Below are 24615 nucleotides of genomic sequence, written 5' to 3'. Positions count from 1 at the left end.
AAATAGTGTCATACATACATACATACATACATACATTATCATTATAGACTGTTATGCCTTTCAGCGTTCAGTCTGCAAGCCTCTGAGAATTTACTAAACGTCGCGACAATCCACGATTTGCAACTAGTGTTGTGGCCTCATTTAGTTCTATACCTCTTATATTTAAATCGTTAGAAACCGAGTCTAACCATCGTCGTCTTGGTCTCCCTCTACTTCTCTTACCCTCCATAGCAGAGTCCATTATTCTCCTAGGTAACCTATCCTCCTCCATTCGTCACACATGACCCCACCACGGAAGCCGGTTTATGCGAACAGCTTCATCCATAGAGTTCATTCCTAAATTAGCCTTTATCTCCTCATTCCGAGTACCCTCTTGCCATTGTTCCCACCTGTTTGTACCAGCAATCATTCTTGCTACTTTCATGTCTGTTACTTCTAACTTATGAATAAGATATCCTGAGTCCACCCAGCTTTCGCTCCCGTAAATAAATAGTGTCATTTTAATATAAATCGTGCTGACCTTATTAGTTTCCGAAACATCGTGCCTTTTTCAACAGAATAATTGGGCCTATTTTTTCGAGACGACAGTAAATGCAGAGAGAGTACGAAGATGACATTTTGACACTGTTCTTCCGTCAGTTAACGGAAGAAGAAAAATCGGAATATTTGCAAACAGATTGATCACCGCTGGTCTATTTCCCCCTCCTTCTACAAATCTAACAGTGTATGGTTTTTACTTGCGGGGTGAACTGAAAGAAGACGTGTATCGAACAAATCCTCACATACTGGAGGAACTGAAAGAAAACGTGTATCGAACAAATCCTCACATACTGGAGGAACTGAAAGAAAACGTGTATCGAACAAATCCTCACATACTGGAGGAACTGAAAGAAAACGTGTATCGAACAAATCCTCACATACTGGAGGAACTGAAAGAAAACGTGTATCGAACAAATCCTCACATACTGGAGGAACTGAAAGAAAACGTGTATCGAACAAATCCTCACATACTGGAGGAACTGAAAGAAAACGTGTATCGAACAAATCCTCACACACTGGAGGAACTGAAAGAAAACGTGTATCGAACAAATCCTCACACACTGGAGGAACTGAAAGAAAACGTGTATCGAACAAATCCTCACAGACTGGAGGAACTGAAAGAAAACGTTATCGAAAAAATCCTCACAGACTGGAGGAACTGAAAAAACGTGTATCGAACAAATCCTCATATACTGGAGGAACTGAAAGAAAAAGTGTATCGAACAAATCCTCACACACTGGAGGAACTGAAAGAAAAAGTGTATCGAACAAATCCTCACACACTGGAGGAACTGAAAGAAAAAGTGTATCGAACAAATCCTCACACACTGGAGGAACTGAAAGAAAAAGTGTATCGAACAAATCCTCACATATTGGAGGAACTGAAAGAAAAAGTATATCGAACACATCCTCACACACTGGAGGAACTGAAAGAAAAAGTGTATCGAACAAATCCTCACACACTGGAGGAACTGAAAGAAAAAGTATATCGAACACATCCTCACACACTGGAGGAACTGAAAGAAAAAGTATATCGAACAAATCCTCACACACTGGAGGAACTGAAAGAAAAAGTATATCGAACACATCCTCACACACTGGAGGAACTGAAAGAAAAAGTATATCGAACACATCCTCACACACTGGAGGAACTGAAAGAAAAAGTATATCGAACACATCCTCACACACTGGAGGAACTGAAAGAAAAAGTATATCGAACACATCCTCACACACTGGAGGAACTGAAAGAAAAAGTATATCGAACACATCCTCACACACTGGAGGAACTGAAAGAAAAAGTATATCGAACACATCCTCACATACTGGAGGAACTGAAAGAAAAAGTATATCGAACACATCCTCACACACTGGAGGAACTGAAAGAAAAAGTATATCGAACACATCCTCACACACTGGAGGAACTGAAAGAAAAAGTATATCGAACAAATCCTCACACACTGGAGGAACTGAAAGAAAAAGTATATCGAACACTTCCTCACACACTGGAGGAACTGAAAGAAAACATTACAAATGAAATCAGAAATATTTACAGTGGCAGAACTCACTCACGTCAACCAGAATTTGGTTACCACATACAATGCCTGTATAACCCAGGAAGGACGACACTTCCAGCATCTTTTTATGAGGTAAAATTTCATATGAGACTGTATACAGGCTTAAAGCAGGACGGCCGCGCGTGACGTAAGTTCGTCTGAGGCAGCTGCCCTAGCGCAGAATACAAACACCGTGTGTTCGCTCTGAGTTTATATGAGAGAGCCTGTATGCCTTTGCAATCTCATACGCCAAATAAATAATAATGGTCTACTAGCAGTTTCCCGCTGGCTCCGCCCGCAATGTACAAAGTATGGTGTTGTTCGTTACTATCCGCACGGATGTATTTGGAAAGTTTCGTGTTAATGAAATAAAGTACATGATCTGCTGTGGTAATAGAATGTAATATTATGTCAGCAAAACACTTGAAAATACATCACACTAAGAAATTGAATAACACTACACGCCGAACTGTTAAAAAGTCCTTCAAAGATCTTCGTCATGGAGACAAATGTACTCATAACTTTTTTCAGAATCTAGCAATTTAAGTAGATATTACCTCAAAAGAAAGCGCTTGATCCACGGAGTGTTTTTAGACCAAAACAAACTCTTTATCTCAATTAGAACGAAAGATATGATTGCTTCAATGAGAAAAAGCGTTGAAGAAATGAGACGTCAAATTGAATGTGCACTCATAACTTTCCTCAGAATCAACTGGCACTGAGTGTTCTTAGGCCAAAACGAACTCTGTATCTCAATTAGAACCAAAGATATGATGGCTTCAAATAGACAAAAAATTGAAAAATCTAATTTGAGGAAGGCGGAAGTTAAGTGATTTATAGTACCTGATGACAAGTCTGTGCATGAATACCTTTCAGTAAAAAAATTAAAGAAATCGACCGGATAGAATGGCCGGACTGACTTTAGTTTTCATTTTTTTAATATATAGATTTGTGCAACTTTGAAATGTCTGATAAAGGTCATCGTCAGAACTCATTCATGGGTTTATGATCAGCTGATATCTTGTTAGAGGTTAGAAAGGCAGCTTTGAATGACGTGGTCGAATATTTCTCGTATACAGGGAATTGTTTATTTATGACAAAAGTCTGTACAGGGTTATCCTCCAATTACAACAGACGTTATGAATGAATGAATGAATGAATGAATGAATGAATGAATGAATGAATGAATGAATGAAGATTTCTTCCCTCCCAGTCACGGATAACCACCAACTGGGGAGAGCGCTTACAACTGTACGGAACTCCAGCAGCTGATGATTCGTTGCGATCAGGCAGCAGGTACAGTTTGTTAGTCTCAATTTTTCAGCGATGTTGAGCCTCTTCTTAAGTCCATTTCTTTCAAATACTCAATGATAGTGATGGGCGAATGATACGGAAGTTCGAGCAGGCTACAACAACTGTAACCGTACAGTGTGGTATCGAATTTATGAAGAGTAATATTGAAAGGAGGTTTTGTGTACGCCGGACCGTGCGATTAACAGCAGGCCGGGTGGTGAAAACGGGCGCAGTGTTGCCGCGTTCAGTAGTAATCACGCGCGCAACGAACACAGCTCTTCGTTTACTTTCAACCTTTAATTTTATTTCCTCTTATAAATTCCACTTCCCATCACCTTTTCTCATAAGGACTTTGGACCTTCAACGGCAGGTTTAAAAATGGTTAACTTCCTAATTTAGAAATATCACACTGTACAATTTTTACAAGAGTTATTTTTATTATTATTTACATATATTTACGTTATTTAATACTATCAATTTTCTTCGTCTGAAAAATCACTTTGCTCCGAAGAATCGGTGCTGCTCTCATTCATGTTGATTATGACTGGCTCGAAATAAGGGACATTTGCACACAGTCCATCTTTTTTTTTTTTCAGTAGTGGTCTTCAATTTTCTTCGCGTGTTTAATACATTGTTTCCAGAGTTCAGGGGTCACGGTACGTAAGGCTTCTCGGCATAAAGCGTAAATTGCTTCCATACCTCTACCATTTTATAATGTGTTAGCGATATTTGTTTTTGCTTATTTTCCCTTTTACGTAAGCACAAATGAGCTCGATTGGATTAAGCTCGCAATGGGCCACTGGTAACCAAATAATCTCTACATCTGGTCGAAGTCGTTTAGTCAGTTGTTCCAGCTTCTTTACCGGCGTTTGAAACTAAGGCCTGGCAAGGACAATCAGTTCTGATTTAGTTAATTTGTTATAATCGTCAACTCCAGGTTGTAGTGAAATATTCTTTGACGTTATCCAATGTATAATTTCACGTTTCAGTCATGACATGTTCGGGTTTTTTAGATGAAGGGTCGATCCTCGCATGATATGGAGCTTGATCTATAACGACGGCCGAACTTTGAGGAAATAAACTCAGGACTTTCTTGAACCATTCTTCATAATGAGTCGAGTTCATCTCATTCTGGTAATCACCACTACTTTTCTTGCCATTAAAACAAAGTTCTGCACCGTCAAGAAATCGTTCTTCACTTCCGATACGTAAAATTATGACCTGGATGACGTATTTCCATCATTCTCCTTTGAAGCGGCTCCTACTCTCTTCACTGACGACAGCGATAATCCAAGACAATCTGCCACCTTGTGGTACACAGGGAACCTCTTGTCCCCTACCTTTTCCCCTCACATTGAAAGAAAAAATAGCACTAGACATCATTGCAAACCGGGCGAGTTGGCCATGCGGTTACGAACGCGCAGCTGTGAGCTCGCATCCGGGAGATAGTGGGTTCGAACCTCACTGAGGGCAGCCCTGAAGATGGTTTTCCGTGGTTTCCCATTTTCACACCAGGCAAATGCTGGGGCTGTACCTTAATTAAGGCCACGGCCGCTTCCTTCCCATTCCTCGGCCTTTCCTCTCCCATCGCCGCCTTAAAACTTATCTATGTTGGTGCGACGTAAAGCAAATTAAAAAAAAAAATCATTGCAAGTTCACCCTCTGATAACGGCGGTCTCGGAGGCATCTTGAAGTGACGTGGTCAACATACAGAACATAGGAAAACTGAAAATAGCTTCCGGACAAACCAAGGTCACGGGCATTCCGTTTCACAACTGCCCGGGGCGAGTGTACTTTGTTCGTTGCGCGCGTGATTACTACTGAACAGGCAACACTGCGCCCAATTTCACCACCCGGCCTGCTGTTAATCGCACTGTCCGGCGTGGACAAAACCTCCCTTCAATATTACTCTTCATAAATTCGGTACCACTCTGTACGGTTACAGTTGTTGTAGTTTCTGATAACCATGACTGCGTGCTTCAAAATAAGCCCAAGTTTTCTGCTGTACGTTCATCCTAGGCTGAGAAAGAGTTGCTTTAGAAAAATGATAAGAACTTCTTTCAGGGTGGTTGAAAAAATTGTAACTTGAGTATTACACTATAAATGCATGTGGTTATAACATATACAAATTTCATTAGAATCAGACAAGTCGTTTTCCTTGTATATATTCCTAAGTGAGCGCTTCGTAGAGAAGAAGCCAAAAATCCGGGCAATATTCACTACAACCACAAATAAAAAATATTTAATGAACGTCGAAAACAATGCGTCTTATATACGCTAATGTAGAATTAAACAAGGAAAATATTGGTATAACTCGAATTTCCATAGGCCTATTGGTTCGTTTGTAATTAAAGCCTAAACTCGAGTGTCCATAATAAAAAATCCGACAGTAGGTACACTCCGTATATTTATGTGCGTGGGGTGGTGAATACAACGTTCTGTGAGAACGGAAAGAGCATTTGTTTAAGTCTCTCTGGCAGTACGAACAACAGATTGGTAAACGCAATTTTATGGAAAGCTATTTACAGTCGCTCGCGAAAGTATTCGTCCATGTGTCCTTTTCATATACTGAACACCAAAACTGCATTATAAGGCTTCGGATACGTTCAGAAACAAATACGCAGTGAATATGCAATGTATATGTACTATAATACCGGCAGAATATACCTATTGCACGTCAGTACTCTTTAATAATAAAGAATGAGTGTTGTTGGGCTAGGAAATGGCGACGCAAAGGTATTCGTCCGCCTTGTGCATTATCTTGTGTAACAAACACAGCATTGAGGAAGGGGGACACATCACCAAGCTCAGTCCCTCAGTGATACGGAATGTGTCGGTGAGACAACATCTAGTGCATGCCCCGAGTACGATGGGAAAGATAAGGAAACGAACTGTTGTTGAACGCCAACGAATTATCCAACTCCACATACTTGGTAATTCGTGAAGAGTAGTTGCTGAAAAACAGGAATACCGCGAACTACAGTCGCAAGTATCATTCAATGATACAAGACCAGTGCAACTTAATCAATAGAGCAAGAACTGGGCGGTCAAGGAAGATGACAACACGCAAAGAGCGAAGCATAATAAGCACCGTCCAGAAAATTCCCCATGTGTCTGCACCTGTGCTTCGAACAGAAGTACAAACCTTCACTGGGAAGAACATCAGTACCGACACCGTACAACGTGTGTTACACAGGGCTGGTTTGCAGGGGCGAACAAGCCGGAAGAAGCCCTGGATAAGTGAGGTGAACCATAAGAAGAGGCTGGCGTTCGCCAAACAGTACATTATGAAGCCACCAGCATTATGGAAACGCTTGTTGTTTACGGACGAGAGCAAATTCTGTTTATTCAATTGCTCTGGAAACCGACGTGTATGGAGAAAGAAGAATGCCGAACTCCAAAGTCAAAATCTGCAACCAACCGCAAAATATAGAGGAGGTTCCATAATGGTATGCGGGTGTATGTCGGTGGCTGTGGTAGGCAACTGCCATATAATACCTGAACGGATAGTTAAGATGGTATATTTGAGTATATTAAAGCAACAATTAACACCCAGCGTGGAAAAATTAGGTCTTAGTTGTGGGTACTTCTTCCAGCAAGATAATGACCCTAAGCACACTGCTCGTGTTGTTACGGAATGGCTACTCTACAATTCACCTCATGTGCTGCAGACACCACCCCACTCGCCAGACTTAAACCCCATACATCATTTATGGGCGGAATTAAAATGTACACTGAGCAAGCAGCGTATTCCAAATAAAAAGGCTCTGAAGCAATACTTTCTAACCGTCACCACCCTCTAGGTCCCCGGTACGACCTAGGGATGATGAGGTCAATAACCTTACCCACCAGGGTGAGAGAAGAGAGAGGAAAAAGGACAGAGAGAGAGAGAGAAAGAGAGAGATAGAGATAGATAGATATAAAGAGAGAGGTAGGTAGGGACCCTGGTGAGAAGGTTGCTAGCGTGTCCGCCCCAAAATAGGAGTTATAGCGAACACGAGGGAGAACCAAGGGCATAAGAAAAACGACAACAAAGGTCCAAGCACAATAAAATAACAAGAGACCATAGAAATAACCAAAGGATGAAGTTACCACACTTACCGGAAGCAGCGGAGGAAGACGACTTAAGGCCGTGGAAGCTAATACACAAGAAAATCGGTGACAGTGCTCCACCGAACGCGGCGAATGAAAACCAACACTTGAATAAAATTAAAGAACTTTAATTGTAAAGGTAAATTGGAGGTAACAATTTAAATCTTTAAGTTGATAAAACCTGTGTTTATTTTAAGAAGTAAAACCAAAATCAATAAATAAATTCAACGTAAAGGTGAAAAAGGGGAAAAGTAAATAACAATTAATAAAATGAATCAGACATTACCAGGTATAGTTTAAAAGAAAAATTAATTCATTAGTGATTAACAATTAAGGTAAATAAATATTCTTTAACAGATAATAAATTATAATATTATGAAAACAACAAAGAAAAGAAAAGGATGACCTCCGTACCTAATGTGATTTGAAAACAACGGAAAACCAATTGACTTCCTTACATAAATACTACCTTGAATAAGATTAAATTAAAATGTGATCGATCACGGATAATTAATTAATTAAAAATACCATACTCAGTTAACAAGGTTTTCAATTAAATTGATTTTCAACGCGGCCGCTTCTCATGATTACCAAAATTAAAACGTTCAGTTTCCAAGACATATAGAATTTTACGTAGAAATACACAGCCACCCGGGGCAAGAAAAGGTAACACAACTTTAAAGGGTGGTCAAAATTAATTAATTAACATTTCAAACAGTAAACGATACACTCAACTCAGAAATATATAATTCAAGATCCACACAGGCTCCATGCGCCAGACTACATCAAACCCGCCAACAATCCACACACCAAACCGTTGCCAAGGTAACCACAAAAACAAAAGCAACGCCTCCAAAAAACAAGGAGGTAAACAGCCTAGAGAAAAATTTAATACATAGAAAACCCCAGAAGGGGGAGGGGAGAAGAAAACATACCTAACAAGGGGAAAACAAAACACAGGAAGGCGAACAGAAACCCCGAAAGGAAGTTAAGCCCGCTACCTTGGAGACTGTACCTTGGTTCACAAGGAAAGTTACAATTTAAAGTGCCCAAAAAACTCATTTTAATTTTAAATTAAATATCCCAATTCAGTTCACATTACTGTGATTAGTTGCCGAAACTGTTTTTCAGATTTTCATAACCGCACACGCCAAAAGGTACCAATTTAACGACGAAGTTTAAATCATTATTGTTATTATTATTATTATTATTATTATTATTATTATTTTTCCTGAAATCTTCGAAAATATCAAAATCCTCTTCTGCACGACGCTTAAAATGTTTCAAACACAGGTACATACCTTTGGTGGTGAAGAAATTGTGAGAAATCCAAACCTGGCCATTGTTGAAAAGAACGCAGTCACGAGTCCAGTCACAAGACCTTGTTAGCAAGTATCCAGGAGGAATATCGTTGCAAAAATATGATCAGAGGAAATGGCAGGAGGTCTCCAACTAGTTCTACCGGGGAACATCCCCGTTAATGAAGTAATTACGGCGGTTTTCTGGTAATCCACCACCGCATAGCGTAGCACACAATCACACACACGCTCATGATGGCTGCCTCAAGCGAACTGGCTCTCGCGTCAGAAGCGAGGAGGAAGCAAGTCTCTTGGTAGCCGGCGGGCGCATGCGCAGTTACGCGCAACCACACGGAGCCAGGACAATGGCGCGCAGCATACATTAGCTTAAAACGGTATATTGGCGAACAGCCGATTGACACAGATATTCCAGGGCACAAGGCCAGTCCAAAAAGGTTATAAAGAGAGGCCCACACTATTTAATATTGTCTCAGCCCTCCCGCCCCGAAACGACGACAAAATCTCATGCATATGCCATCAATGATGTGGTGGTCACACATATACTAAATTTGGGCGAAGTAGTCCAACAGAAAACGACCACCAAGATAAACTAGTTTTAGTTAGGAGTTCACATGACCAGGTTAATAGTTTAAGACACAGTTCCATATCACGTTGTTTTTAGAAATAATTGGCGGGGTGCGATCAACATCAGTGTCCAGAAACGTTAACCGAGCACTCAGAAAATCACCAGAGTAATGTTTTTCATCAAATAGAGAGCACAATGACTAGAGTTCACCAAATATTCGGGTCCACCCGATACACTTTGGTTCAATGCATCACACAATGATATAGTTTTTGACACACGACCCAGTTCACCCTTGAAGTTTGGCAACTCTCACACTAATCGCAGATATACTGACCAAAATCAAACGAAAACCACATGATTATTAGTCCACGCATCCAGGTTATTTTCTAAAGCACGGTGGTAAATTAATTTTAATGCACGAATACCTTTACAAGTCTCCTTTGATATTAAGGAAATGCATGATCTCGTGTTGCAAAAAGGTGACAACAGGGGAAAGAAACGCACCGGAAGACCCGGATGGGGGCAAAACTACAAGAAGAGGAAGGAAAAAAGGCAAACCAGGAAATTAAAAGCAGGTGAGTATTCAGTTACAGGATCGATAGATCCGCCAATTAACTTTACATTATGCTAGTTACCAACCAACTAGCTGAAGCCCAGAGCTTTCCGCTTGGTCCGATTTAGCACCGAAGGAAAAGAAGGGTCCAATCAACGACAATTAAGAAATCAATGGGAAACTACATAAAATATACAATGTTACTCTACCACGAAGGATACTTAGCAATGACACGTAGAGAAACAATTAACAAGAACACATAGAAACATAGGGTACAAACCAACATTTAATACCAACCAGGACTAAGACAGATATCCCGATTAGATCATGAACATAACGGAAGGGAAAGCAGTAATATTACTCAAGCACAAATCACCCCATGAAAAATATATAAATAAAGGTACAGGACCACTCCAAATAATAGACGTCCTTGGAACATATGGTTTAGAATAGCAGAAGTTAAACTAAGAGGACACATGAATGACCTATCAAATTACACTTTTAGATATTGGAGTGACACACACACAACCACGGAGTGGCGAACTCGTCAATCGGTCCAAGGGTCAAGAACGAGGTGATGAGCAAAATACAAACCACACTGGAATCGGCAACTTATCCTTGTTCACCAACAAAACACAGGGAAGGACTCAAGCATAGAAAACTAATATTTTGAACAGACCAACGGAACACCATCAGAGAGAAAGGGACGCAGAGACCACTCGAGTTACAGAGAGGTAAGACAGGCAACAGTAGCATCGATGGGCAATCAGGAGACTCCTATAGGTTACCAGATGGAAAAATCGCGATCAGTCAGTCATCCATAACGGCCACATCAAGGTACAACTACAAGAAATAAATGCACGGGGCAACGTGGTACAGAATAGTAACCACAAACCTAATTCTGCGTGAGGAAGAACAAGTCGAAAATCCCAGAGCCAACAGAAAACTAAGAATTGCCCACCCGAATGTGTACCTCCACGGAGTAGTGGATACCAAACCAACAGCCAAATCTACCATGACACAGAGGTAAATTAAAGGACAAATCACATCCCAACCAAGGTGTCTTGACAGCCAAACAACGTAATCCAAACACGATTACATAAATAATGACAAGCTAGCAACACGGGTCACTCGTAGAGAGATAAAGGATAGCTATCCTCAACACGTGCTCACAGACCACAAAACAAAACAGCACAATACAAAGCAGAAATTACAACAGCAAACCCGGTACAGATTAAGGACTAGGTCCATCCCACAGAAGCACAAAGGAGAAATATCCTCAGGAAGGAAGTCCGACAGTACCACCGAAAACTCCACACGCCAACCGGTAGATAAGGAAAATTACACAACGTTACTAACGGTCCACATTTCAAAAGAATCCTAACAACTCACAACAACATTACCAAGTTACAACACAGGAGGTACAACCACAATGCTGGCAGGAGTGCACAAACCGAACGCCCACAGAAAAATCGGACACAGATTATCTGCATAACCCCAAAACGACCCCCAAAATCAAAAGGTTAGGAAGAAAAACTCAGCCCAAAAACCCATTACAGGAAAAATAATATCGAGGGTTCACGCATAGAATACCACTTTTAGAACAGCCGCGAAGAGTGCCAAAAGGAGGAGTGTCAGATCACTCAATCATGGATGAATACAAATATCAGTACCCGGAAAAGAAACACCTTTAAGACACGCGGTCCATGCAGAAGGCAAGCAGGGAACTCTTCCGACACCAATAGATCGTAACACACCACAATCAGAAATCATACAATACTAAAATGACACAAATAGCAACCCAATCATGACTACGCACCACACATCTTCAAACACACGCACACAATGAAAGGATGACAAAATGGTAAACACTCAGGGACCAGACACACTCCCTTACATTCCATCCCAAGCACACCATAGCTCAGCAATGATTAAGTCACAAGATGATCGAAGGGTTTAGCGGAAGGAATCCGATGCGGAGCCATAGAAGAAACAAGTCTTTGAAATTACATACTAAACGCCTAGAGAAAACAGAGGGACAAACAAAGCACAATTTAAGTTAGATGTCATTAGATTTCCCCGATGGAACTTCGGTAGCGCACCACATAAGCATAAGGTTAGATAACGTGGATATCTAATCCAAGGTACTAATACCACTATCGCAAGACCAATAAGGAAAACCAATTTCTAAGTACAAGGATCCACGCCGAGAAACAGTAATATATCAGGGGCACTAAATTGGAATCGCCAACACAAGGCACAGAAAGGACCAGATTGACTCGCTCGCCATCCCACAGTATGCGTGTTAAGTTCACTAACGGTGCAGCTCAGTTACCAAAGGTGCATCCATCCAGCGGAAGACGCGGTACAACTTGCCAGATCAACCGGGTTTAATTTGAGAAACATGAACGCGCCTAATTCGTTTTGCTACAGGGTCACTTACCAGAATTGAAACGGGAGACAAAAACTCCAACACAGTGCACGGGCATTGGTACCTAGGGGCAAGTTTTGCCGAAAACTTATTCACGGCCTTACTCAATGGGTAGCACTTAACATACACCAGATCACCAACATTGAATTTTGACGGTTTCCTACCTTTATCGTACTGCTTTTTGACCTTTTCGTATGACACAGCTACATTCCTTTTTGCTTCTTTCCAGATCTTTTGAACGTCATTAGGCCTAGATAGGTCTGGGAGAAGATCTTCAATACATAGAAGGTTAGACATAGGGGAGTACGGGGTATAGCCAAACATTAAAGACATAGGCGTCTTACCATGGGACTCATGAGTAGCGGAATTAAAAGCATGGGCCAACCAATGCAAACAGGAGTCCCACTTGGACTGGTTGTCATGATGATACGCTATCAACGCAGACTTTAAGTTCCGATTCAACCTCTCTGCATAAGAAGGATTTGGGTAGTAAGGAATAGTGGTGACATGAGAGATGCCCAACTCAAACAGATACCTTTTGAAAGAGTTATTGGTGAAAGAACTAGCGTTGTCAGATACTAAGAACTTGGGTGGGCCAAATGATGCGAAAATGGAATTTAGACAGGAGATAGAGGTACGTGAATTAGTGGACCTGGTGGGGAAGATCCAACAGAACCGGGAGAAGGCATCTATACAGACAAAAATGTGGGTGTTTCCCAAGGAAGATCGGGGGAGGGGACCTACGAAATCGATGAACAGTCGCTCCATGGGGCGCGAAGCTTGTGATGAAGACAATAACCCCACCCGATTATTCAAATTAGGTTTGCTGATGGCGCAAGATTTACAAGATTTGACCATGTTCCTGATATCACTATCCATTTTCTTCCAAACAAAGAATTGCCTGATTTTCAGACGAGTTTTGAAATTTCCTAGATGACCGCCAAGGGGAGAACAGTGGTAATATTTGAAAATGACAGGTACCAGAACTTTTGGAACGACAATTTTGGAATTATGGTCCTTGCGACCCTTACAACAGAGAACACCCTTAGATAAGGAGTAAGGTTTTACTTCGATCCCACTACTGATTGTGTCAATGATCCTTTTCAGATCCGGATCAGTTTTTTGATGATCTCCAATTTCTTGATACAGCAACGGGGAATCGGTGAGGATGGCACTAACTCCAACCGTATTGACAGCAAGCTCATCGACACACTGGTTGGCTTCCGCACAAGGATTACCTTCAAACATCCTGCTCAAGCCATCGGCAATGACGTTCTCTGACCCACGAATGTGGCGAACATTGAAATTAAAGGATGAGATCCGTAATGCCCATCTAGTTATCCTACCGGTCCTTTTTGGTCGGTTCAACACCCAAGAAAGAGCCTGATTATCGGTTTCCAGATCAAAGTTGACGTGTTCAATGAATGATCGAAATTTTTCCAGTGCAAACAGCACAGCTAGACACTCTAGTTCATAAATGGAGTACTTAGATTCCAGATCATTGAGGACCCTGGATACGTAGGCTACCGGTCTACGCCCATCTTCATGTTCTTGTACCAGAACGCCAGCAATAGCACGCCCGGAGGCATCAGTTTGGACAATGAAACGCTTCTCAAAATCAGGAATAGCTAATAAAGGTGCATTAGTCAATGCGACCTTCAATGAATTGAAAGCTTCCTCCTGGGCTTTACCCCAAGTAAATTTTACATTCTTTCTCCTAAGGTCGTTCAACGGGGCAGCTACCTCAGCAAAGTTAGGGATGAATTTTCTAAAGAAATTGACCATACCAATGAATCGAGCAATGCCCTTGACATCTTCGGGAGGTGGAAAATCCCTAATGGCTTGAGTTCTGGAATGATCTATGGAAACGCCTTCAGAAGAAACTACATGTCCCAAGAAGGACATGCTGGGTCTGGCGAAAGCTACCTTTGATAACTTCACTGTAAGGCCGGCTTTCCTTAACCGTAGCAATACCTCCCTAACATGCACCATATGTTCCTCAAAGGTATTCGAATAAATTACCAAATCGTCCAGGTAATTAAAGACATAGTTGAACTTAATGTCAGAGAGAATGGAATTTAACAACCTCGACAACACGGCTGCTCCACAACTGAGCCCGAACGGAAGCCTGAGGAACTCATACAAGTTCCAGTCGGTGATGAAGGCAGTGAGGGGAATTGATCTCTTCGATAAAGGCACTTGGTAATATGCCTGGTTCAAATCCAGGACAGTGAAAAATTTCGCACCTGAGAACCATCCAAAACAAGTATGAAGGTCGGGTAGAGGAATAGATTGGAGTACAATCTTACTATATAGGGCCCTATAGTCAATCACAGCACGATAACCACCAGAAGGTTTGGGTACCAAGAACACAGGGGACACATACGGGGAAGTTGAAGGTCTGATCACTCCGTCTCTCTCCATTTGCTCAATGATTTTCTTTAGTTCCAACATACGGGGTGGGGAAAGGCGGTAAGGAGGGGATCGAACAGGCTGCAGGTCAGACAACTCAATATCATACTCGAGTACGTCGGTCAAGCCTAACTTGCTAGTGAACACATCGGGAAATTCCTTGCAAAGATCACGAACTTGCCGTGCTTCGACATCTCCTAAATGATTCAGGTCAAGCTGATCAATGTCACTAGACTCATCTGACTCAGGATAACCCGCACACAAAACTTTAGGCATTTTCAAGGGAACGTTAATCAATTCAAATTTCAGGTCAGGAGAAAATTTAAAAAAGAAATTTCGACACTGAGGATCCAAAACAACACCGGCCCAAGATAGAAAATTGGTACCCAGAATAATGTCACATGATAAATTGGATGTCACCAAGCACTTGATCTTCCAAGTGAAATTCCCAATCCTCAACTTGACCTTCACAGTACCCAAAATATTTAAAAACTGACAATTAGCCGAAACACATCTTAGATTAGTGGGTTTTATTTCCGGAAGTTTACACGAGGATTTCTTTTGACAATACCAGGCATAATTCATCAAACATACTACGCTTCCAGTATCGAGAAGGGCATCTACGGTTTCATTATTGACCTCGACAAACGTGCACGTGCCAGAGGAGGGGGCATGAGCAGAAATACTATTGCACATTGGGGGACACACCGGTTTTTTACGAGATTCAGGGTTTACAAACTTAGTATGGGCAGACCTTGCCCTTTCCCTTTCTAGTCATTGAGTACCATTTCTGTCTACCAAGGGGCAATTTCTTTTAACATGCTGTCTAGAGCCACAGGAATAGCAAGCGCCTGGACCACGTCTAACGTCAGGACAGGAATTTCTTAGATGATTTCGGGACCCACAGTTGTAACATTTACGGGCATTCACTACTTTAGGTGTTGACGGAAGGACGGGACAATTGGTAGTAGTAGGGGGAGGGAAATTCACAGGTCTGGAGGCATCCCCATGTTTGACATCTTCGGCAAAGGAACAGGCCTCTTCCAATTCTTGAAAGGTAGTAGGGCAACGGGTTAAGGAAAGATAGGAGCGATACGCAGGAGATACTCCTTTTAAAATTCTAGAGACCATTTCACTTTCTGGCACAGAAATTCTAAAAACCTTGCAAAAGAATCGCAGATCTAGTACATAAGTTAACAGGTTCTCATGCAGGAACTGGGTTCGGAAACAGTGCTGGGGCACAAGACTTTGGAGAGCAAGAGAGGGAATAAATTTGGAAAGGACTAGTTCATGAAAGGTGCTAACTGATAAATATTTAGAGATAGCTTCAGAAATTTCTCTCTTTAGGATCCCTTCACAATGAGGGAAGAGGGCGCGGAAAATCCCCAAATCATCGACTGAGTACACATTACCAGTCTCAGTCAACTCCACCAGAAACCGTAGGAATCGAATACACTCATCGATAGAATTTACAGAAAAGGACTTCACTCCGCGAAAAACTTCCTTTAAACAGTTAGGCGATGACGCCGAATTTAGCTTAGAGACTAAGGTTTCCAGTAAAGGAGCAGTCACACAACACGGACCTTGGGCATGGGACGAGGACGCAATTTGGTGGGAAGGGACACTCAGGGTAGGTACAGTAGGGTTAAGTCCAGTAGAAATAGAACAATTCTCCATATCTCTGTTAATTAACAGCAAATCTAAATCAGAGGTGATGCCAGAAACCACCGTTAACAATCTAGCACATTCTGACACAAAAACAGAATCAGGCTTAATGGATAATATATCCTGAATTCGGCCCGAGTAGTGGTCAGCTCTGGCCCTTAGCCGGTTTACTTGGGCTTTGGACGGAGGCAATTCAATAAATTCTTCACGAATAATGTTAATTTCGTTAAGATTGTCACAGATTAAGTTAAGGTACACACCCACTCGACTCCTGTCAATAGAAAATACGTTAATGGGAACCTGGGAGTTGGCTGATAGCAAGGCAGCGCACTCAGCGACAGTACGGGCAGGTTCAAGGCCACGAATGGATAACTCGTACTCCAATTCGGCACGACGCAGGAAGGAGGGGTTCGTAACGGCACGCGCCATGGTAGCAAACATGGAACAAAATAATTTAAAAAATTACACAAGATCCTCGCACTCCCTTTCACAATAGTTATTGACAATAACACTTTTAGTTTCTTAGTTTTGATTTCCATCCACCAACATTCGCCACAGCACTGCACCAAGCAAGGGTAGGAGGGGAGGAAAGTTAGGCTGCACAAGGCAGAAACAACTGAGATTAGGCAGCAGAGCAACAACAACAACAACAACAGATCTGCTACCACTCAAATCGGGTTCAAAACAACAGTGGAACAACAAAACAACCACCGCTCTGATACCACTCTCAACCGTCACCACCCTCTAGGTCCCCGGTACGACCTAGGGATGATGAGGTCAATAACCTTACCCACCAGTGTGAGAGAAGAGAGAGAGGAAAAAGGACAGAGAGAGAGAGAGAGAAAGAGAGAGAAAGATAGAGATAGATAGATATAAAGAGAGAGTTAGGTAGGGACCCTGGTGAGAAGGTTGCTAGCGTGTCCGCCCCAAAATAGGAGTTATAGCGAACACGAGGGAGAACCAAGGGCACAAGAGAAACGACAACAAAGGTCCAAGCACAATAAAATAACAAGAGGCCATAGAAATAACCAAAGGATGAAGTTACCACACTTACCGGAAGCAGCGGAGGAAGACGACTTAAGGCCGTGGAAGCTAATACACAAGAAAATCGGTGACAGTGCTCCACCGAACGCGGCGAATGAAAACCAACACTTGAATAAAATTAAAGAACTTTAATTGTAAAGGTAAATTGGAGGTAACAAATTAAATCTTTAAGTTGATAAAACCTGTGTTTATTTTAAGAAGTAACACCAAAATCGATAAATAAATTCAACGTAAAGTTGAAAAAGGGGAAAAGTAAATAACAATTAATAAAATGAATCAGACATTACCAGGTATAGTTTAAAAGAAAAATTAATTCATTAGTGATTAACAATTAAGGTAAATAAATATTCTTTAACAGATAATAAATTATAATATTATGAAAACAACAAAGAAAAGAAAAGGATGACCTCCGTACCTAATGTGATTTGAAAACAACGGAAAACCAATTGACTTCCTTACATAAATACTACCTTGAATAAGATTAAATTAAAATGTGATCGATCACGGATAATTAATTAATTAAAAATACCATACTCAGTTAACAAGGTTTTCAATTAAATTGATTTTCAACGCGGCCGCTTCTCATGATTACCAAAATTAAAACGTTCAGTTTCCAAGACATATAGAATTTTACGTAGAAATACACAGCCACCCGGGGCAAGAAAAGGTAACACAACTTTAAAGGGTGGTCAAAATTAATTAATTAACATTTCAAACAGTAAACGATACACTCAACTCAGAAATATATAATTCAAGATCCACACAGGCTCCATGCGCCAGACTACATCAAACCCGCCAACAATCCACACACCAAACCGTTGCCAAGGTAACCACAAAAACAAAAGCAACGCCTCCAAAAAACAAGGAGGTAAACAGCCTAGAGAAAAATTTAATACATAGAAAACCCCAGAAGGGGGAGGGGAGAAGAAAACATACCTAACAAGGGGAAAACAAAACACAGGAAGGCGAACAGAAACCCCGAAAGGAAGTTAAGCCCGCTACCTTGGAGACTGTACCTTGGTTCACAAGGAAAGTTACAATTTAAAGTGCCCAAAAAAACTCATTTTAATTTTAAATTAAATATCCCAATTCAGTTCACATTACTGTGATTAGTTGCCGAAACTGTTTTTCAGATTTTCATAACCGCACACGCCAAAAGGTACCAATTTAACGACGAAGTTTAAATCATTATTGTTATTATTATTATTATTATTTTTCCTGAAATCTTCGAAAATATCAAAATCCTCTTCTGGACGACGCTTAAAAAGTTTCAAACACAGGTACATACCTTTGGTGGTGAAGAAATTGTGAGAAATCCAAACCTGGCCATTGTTGAAAAGAACGCAGTCACGAGTCCAGTCACAAGACCTTGTTAGCAAGTATCCAGGAGGAATATCGTTGCAAAAATATGATCAGAGGAAATGGCAGGAGGTCTCCAACTAGTTCTACCGGGGAACATCCCCGTTAATGAAGTAATTACGGCGGTTTTCTGGTAATCCACTACCGCATAGCGTAGCACACAATCACACACACGCTCATGATGGCTGCCTCAAGCGAACTGGCTCTCGCGTCAGAAGCGAGGAGGAAGCAAGTCTCTTGGTAGCCGGCGGGCGCATGTGCAGTTACGCGCAACCACACGGAGCCAGGACAATGGCGCGCAGCATACATTAGCTTAAAACGGTATATTGGCGAACAGCCGATTGACACAGATATTCCAGGGCACAAGGCCAGTCCAAAAAGGTTATAAAGAGAGGCTCACACTATTTAATATTGTCTCAACTTCATGGAAGAATGGTACGAAATAGGCCCGGAAGTGACAGAAAAACTGGTGACATCCATGCCGAAAAGCCTTCAAGCCGTGATTGGTTCCAAAGGACGTTCAACACACTACTGATATTTAGAAAACGACTGAACATTCCTTAACTTCTTATTGTGGACGAATACTTTTGCAACGTGACTTTTCTGCAAGCAATGTGATTGTTTTTTATTTGTTCCAAATGCCAATGCTTAAGGTGCTATAAATTATGTCCTCAGATGTTCAGATGGCAAATAAAACATACGATTACTTGTTTGCAATTAACTTCTTTATTATATTGGTGCTACTGGCTATTGTCCTCACATGAAGAGCGCGGACGAATAATTTTGCGAGCGGCTGTATTTCGTTAATATGTACCTTTGCATTTTATATTTTGTCCGCTCTTCATAAATGCGTTTCTGTATAACTTTGTCGTGTTTTGCAGGCTTAATGTTGTTAATCATTACTTTCAAGTACCGATAGTTAACATGTTTTTGTAAGCTACGAGTTATTATTTTCTCAATGATACTTAGTAATACAGTATTATAATAGACGACTTTGTTATTACTTAAGACAGAGCAGAGAATGGCCGGTGGTAAAAGGTCATGGACTTGGGACTACTTCGAAGAGCTTCCAGACAAACGAGTAAAATACGCACGATGTGATAAAATATTAAAACACGATAGGAAAAGTACATCGACGTCAATAAATAAATAAATAAAATAAATAATCTTCTTTCTTCGTCGGCTGACACCATTCCAAATGAGGGGGACGCACCTCCACATAAAACGATGTCGACATATGCAGGTAAAATATCCTTAATAGGCTCAGTTTTGTTTTTCATGAATAGCACAGTGGACGGGCGCTCGCATTAGACTGGTGAAAGGCTCAGAATGTCCGCCTGGACAGGGTCTACAAAGTTACTCTACTGTTGAAGTATACAGTTTATATCGATTTTACGTGCAAAAGCATTACCGTACGTTATGAAACCATCAATTTACTCATTGACTGGCAATTAGTCCACCTCTGTGGTGTGGTGGTTAGTGTGATTAGCTACCACCCCCGGAGGCCCGGGTTCGATTCCCGGTTCTGCCACGAAATTTAAAAAGTGGTACGGGGGCTGGAACGGGGTCCACTGAGCCTCTGGAGGTCAACTGAGTATAGATGGGTTCGATTCCCAGCTCACTTCCTCGAAGTGGTTTTCCGAGGTTTCCCACTTCTCCTCCAGGCTATTGCCGGCATGGTACCTAACTTAAGGCCACGGCCGCTTCCTTCTCTCTTCCTTGTCTGTCCCTTCCAAACTTCACAACCTCCCGCAGGGCCCCTGTTCAGCATAGCAGATGAGGACATCTGGGCGAGGTACTGGTCATCCTCCGCAGTTGTATCCCCGACCCAAAGTCTGATGCTCCTGGACACTGCCCTTGAGGCGGTAGAGGTGGGATCGCTCGCTGACTTCGAGGGAGAAACCTACCCTGAAGGCTAAACAGATTAAGACGAAGAAGAAAAGAAGAAGAAGATTATGGGACCGGGCGAGTTGGCCGCGCGCGTAGAGGCGCGTGGCTGTGAGCTTGCATCCGGGAGATCGTGGGTTTGAGTCCTACTGTCGGCAGCCATGAAATTGGTTTTCCGTGGTTTCCCATTTTCACACCAGGCAAATGCTGGGGCAGTACCTTAATTAAGGCCACGGCCGCTTCCTTCCAACTCCTAGGCCTTTCCTGCCCCATCGTCGCCATAAGACCTATCTGTGTCGGTGCGACGTAAAGCAACTGGCAAAAAAAAAAAGATGATAGGTGTTACCGTGGTTTGGTGGATCAGCAGAGGTGAAAGAATCTGCTGGGATGAATAGGTCTCAATCTACGAAATTAAAGTTAATTTAAAATTTAACAAGGTTATATTTTCTTTTCAAGATCAAGAAATAACAAATATAACAGGTACTTAGTAGCCTAGCAACAAATCGAGAATGTACAATTACAGTGGTTACAGGATTTGGACTCCGAGAGCCAGACACACAATTCTTGAGCTATAAGCCCAACTTTACCCATATACAAGATTCAACAAAGGGGCAGAAGACCCCAATCATGCCCAGAAGCTCTTGCTCCCAATTACACAGTAAAGCCTCCTCGAGGCACGCAGAAACAAATTTTTTGGGAAGAGCAACCCGCTCTCAAAGTTCCAGCCTATCAAAGGCCACACCAAATTCCACCTTCAAGCTGTCCTCCAAGGACATAGATACAGGGGTAAAAATACCCAACCTACTGAGGCCTATTCACCAAAGAAACAGGACAATTACATGGCCCCAAAATACAAACTTGAGTGGAGGCGTACTTTGCACTCCGAATATACTTTATTAAAAACTATTTGGCTCTAGGCCGCTTATGCAAGGGCTAATCCCATACTACAGATGTGACTTATATAAAAAAAATTATATTACATTAGGAAGGGAAGAAACGGTTGTGAAAATAAGTTCACCTCAAAGCAATAGGAGTGGGAGCTCGAGAGGGTTAAGCACTCTCTATCCCAATATGTAGTTTAGAGAGATAGAATTTTTACCAAGTGTCTTTTACATGTTAGAGGAAAGTTACATGGTAAAGGCTTCGAACCTGCCCCGAGAGTTAGACTGCTGAGCTAGCAAGAAAAGAAGTTATTAAAAGGCCATTACCTTATTGAAGAACTGCTGCCCGACGAAAGAGGCGCTTCCCGCCCCCTGCTACATAATTTACACTATGATAGATGTTACTGAAGTGGCCCGGAGACCCAAAAATCAGCAGTTTATATACCCTCGTGGAACATTCGAGACCTTTCAAGAATAAGAACACCCGCCCACAAGCCTTTTATTGGACGGCCAAAAGATTACATGTCAAAACTGAAGAAGAAAACCAGGATTGGTGGGAAATTAATTACAGAAATTTGCGATTGGCCTATTTCAAAACTGGCGGAAAGAACGGATTAACATTGCCAACTTAAACAATGACAGAAAGAAATTTAACAAAGAGCAAACTTATGACTACAAAATTTCTTCAAAGAAAAGTTCCTTCACTTTGCACTAGGGTGCACAATTGTAGTTCTTAAGTGGTGCCATCTAGAAGAGAATGTTCACACTTCTTGCTACAGAGAAAACAAATATAAATCGAAAAAGACACAGATCAGAACACTTCAAAATTTACAAGTAGGGACATCTTCTGAGAAACTTGAGAATTAACACTGTGGTTAAAGTTCAGGCTTCCTCCAGTAGAGGAGTTTCAACTGGCGCAATGTTTGAATTAGCGGCGTGGAGGTGTACCGCCCGGTACAATAGGCAATTAAAGAAAACGATGCCGAAAACCGAAAAAGTAGTTAGCGGGTCGTAAAGCCAACAACATTATTATTTTAAAAACGAACAGTGGAGTTCTGTACTTCTATGGTCATGGCCCCAAACAGGAAAAAAACACCCCTTACATCCTCGCTTTAAAGCGCTGGGGATATCGGGCTGGAAAAACATTTGGGCCAAGAAAGAATATTTTTATTGGCTTTACGTCCTACTAACAACGTTTACGTTTTTTGGAGACGCCTAGGTACCGGAAGTTAGTCCCGCAGGAGTTCCTTTGCGTGCCATTAAATCTACCGGCACGAGGCTGACGTACTTGAGCTAATGAAGGGGAAACGATACCCGTGTTCGAGCGGGATCGAGCCGACCCGATACGCGCCGGTTCGAAGCCTGTTCGAAGCAAGCTCGAGCAGTAACGTGACCATAGGCGCAGTCTGACTCGGGCTACAGCTAGTGATGGGAAACGATACCCGTGTTCGAGCGGGATCGAGCCGACCCGATACGCGCCGAGGTTCGAGCCTGTTCGAAGCAAGCTCGAGCAGTAACGTGACCGAAGGCGTAGTCTGACTCGGGCTACAGCTGGTGATTGGCAAACGATACTTGTCTTCGAGCCGACCCGATACGCGCCGCAGTTCGAGCCTGTTCGAAGCAAGCTCGAGCAGTAACGTGACCATAGGCGGAGTCTTACTCGGGCTAGCAGCTAGTGATGGGCGAACGATACCCGTGTTTGAGCGGGATCGAGCCGACCCGATACGGGCCGACGTTTGAACCTGTTCCAAGCAAGCTCGAGCAGTAACGTGACCGAAGGCGGACTCTGACTCGGGCTACAGCTAGTGGTAGGCAAACGATACCAGTGTTCGAGCCGACCCGATACGCGCCGAGGTTCGAGCCTGTTCGAAGCAAGCTCGAGCAGTAACGTGACTGAAGGCGGAGTCTGACTCGGGCTACAGCTAGTGATGGGCAAACGATACTTGTGTTCGAGCCGACCCGATACGCGCCGCGGTTCGAGCCTGTTCGAAGCAAGCTCGAGCAGTAACGTGACCGAAGGCGGAGTCTGACTCGGCCTATTGACGTCCGAAATGGGGGAGGAGCTTACGGTCAGCTGTTTCCAATATGGCGGCGAGATAGTGACGGGAAGTAAACACGACAGTGATCGGGTGTGCGTCTGTAGGATTTATTAAGTGTTCAAAATGTCTTTGATGTCGTATGCGCAACTGTTGAGAGTTGTCGGAATTTCACGCGTCCATTATTGGAAGGGGAAGAAATATTCAAGCGTAATTACTTGATATGTGTAGGTAAAAAATTTGAAAAAGAAGATGAAGCTGGTGTTGTAGCGTTATATTTACAATCATCCCACATCGATTCAAAACCCCACAAAGTTAATGTTGTCTTGAACAAAGGGGATGAAAATGTGAAGTGCAACTGTACATGTAAAGCGGGTTTTCAGAGAAATGTTACCGTTGTTACGCTAATTCACCTTAACAGTTAAGCTACTGTAATTTTCCACTATTAGAGGTTATGGAGTAATTTCTTGTTGATTTGGTCCATGCCAAAGCCTTAGCCAGGTGACGGGGGAGTTACCTGTTTTGTAAACTATAATCTTGGGGAAGAAATGAAATAATAATTCTACTAAGTAAATGTTGTAAAGCAAATAAATCCTAGGCTTTATACAGGCTTGTGTTGGAACAGTCCACATACTCTTAATGTTCTTCCATTTTTACCATCAGCACAAAAGTTAGAACTTAGAACCGACCATAATAAGTATAAAAATTATAACTACCTACAGACTATGGAGAGCAAAGTTTGAAAATTATAATTTTTAGAGTACTATAACCTCTACAGTCACAGCTGTTTGGCGTTGAAGAATACTTGGTTTGTCCAATTCTACCAAATAATTAGGTTATGGCTTCTAATTTATGATGACCGGGCGAGTTGGCCGTGCGGTTAGGAGCGTGCAGCTGTGAGCTCGCATCCGGGAGATAGTGGGTTCGAACCCCACTGTTGGCAGCCCTGAAGATGGTTTTCCGTGGTTTCACATTTTCACACCAG

The sequence above is a fragment of the Anabrus simplex genome, chromosome 6, assembly GCF_040414725.1.
Source record: "Anabrus simplex isolate iqAnaSimp1 chromosome 6, ASM4041472v1, whole genome shotgun sequence".
NCBI lineage: Eukaryota > Metazoa > Arthropoda > Insecta > Orthoptera > Tettigoniidae > Anabrus > Anabrus simplex.
Note: the sequence above shows the minus strand (reverse complement) of the source record.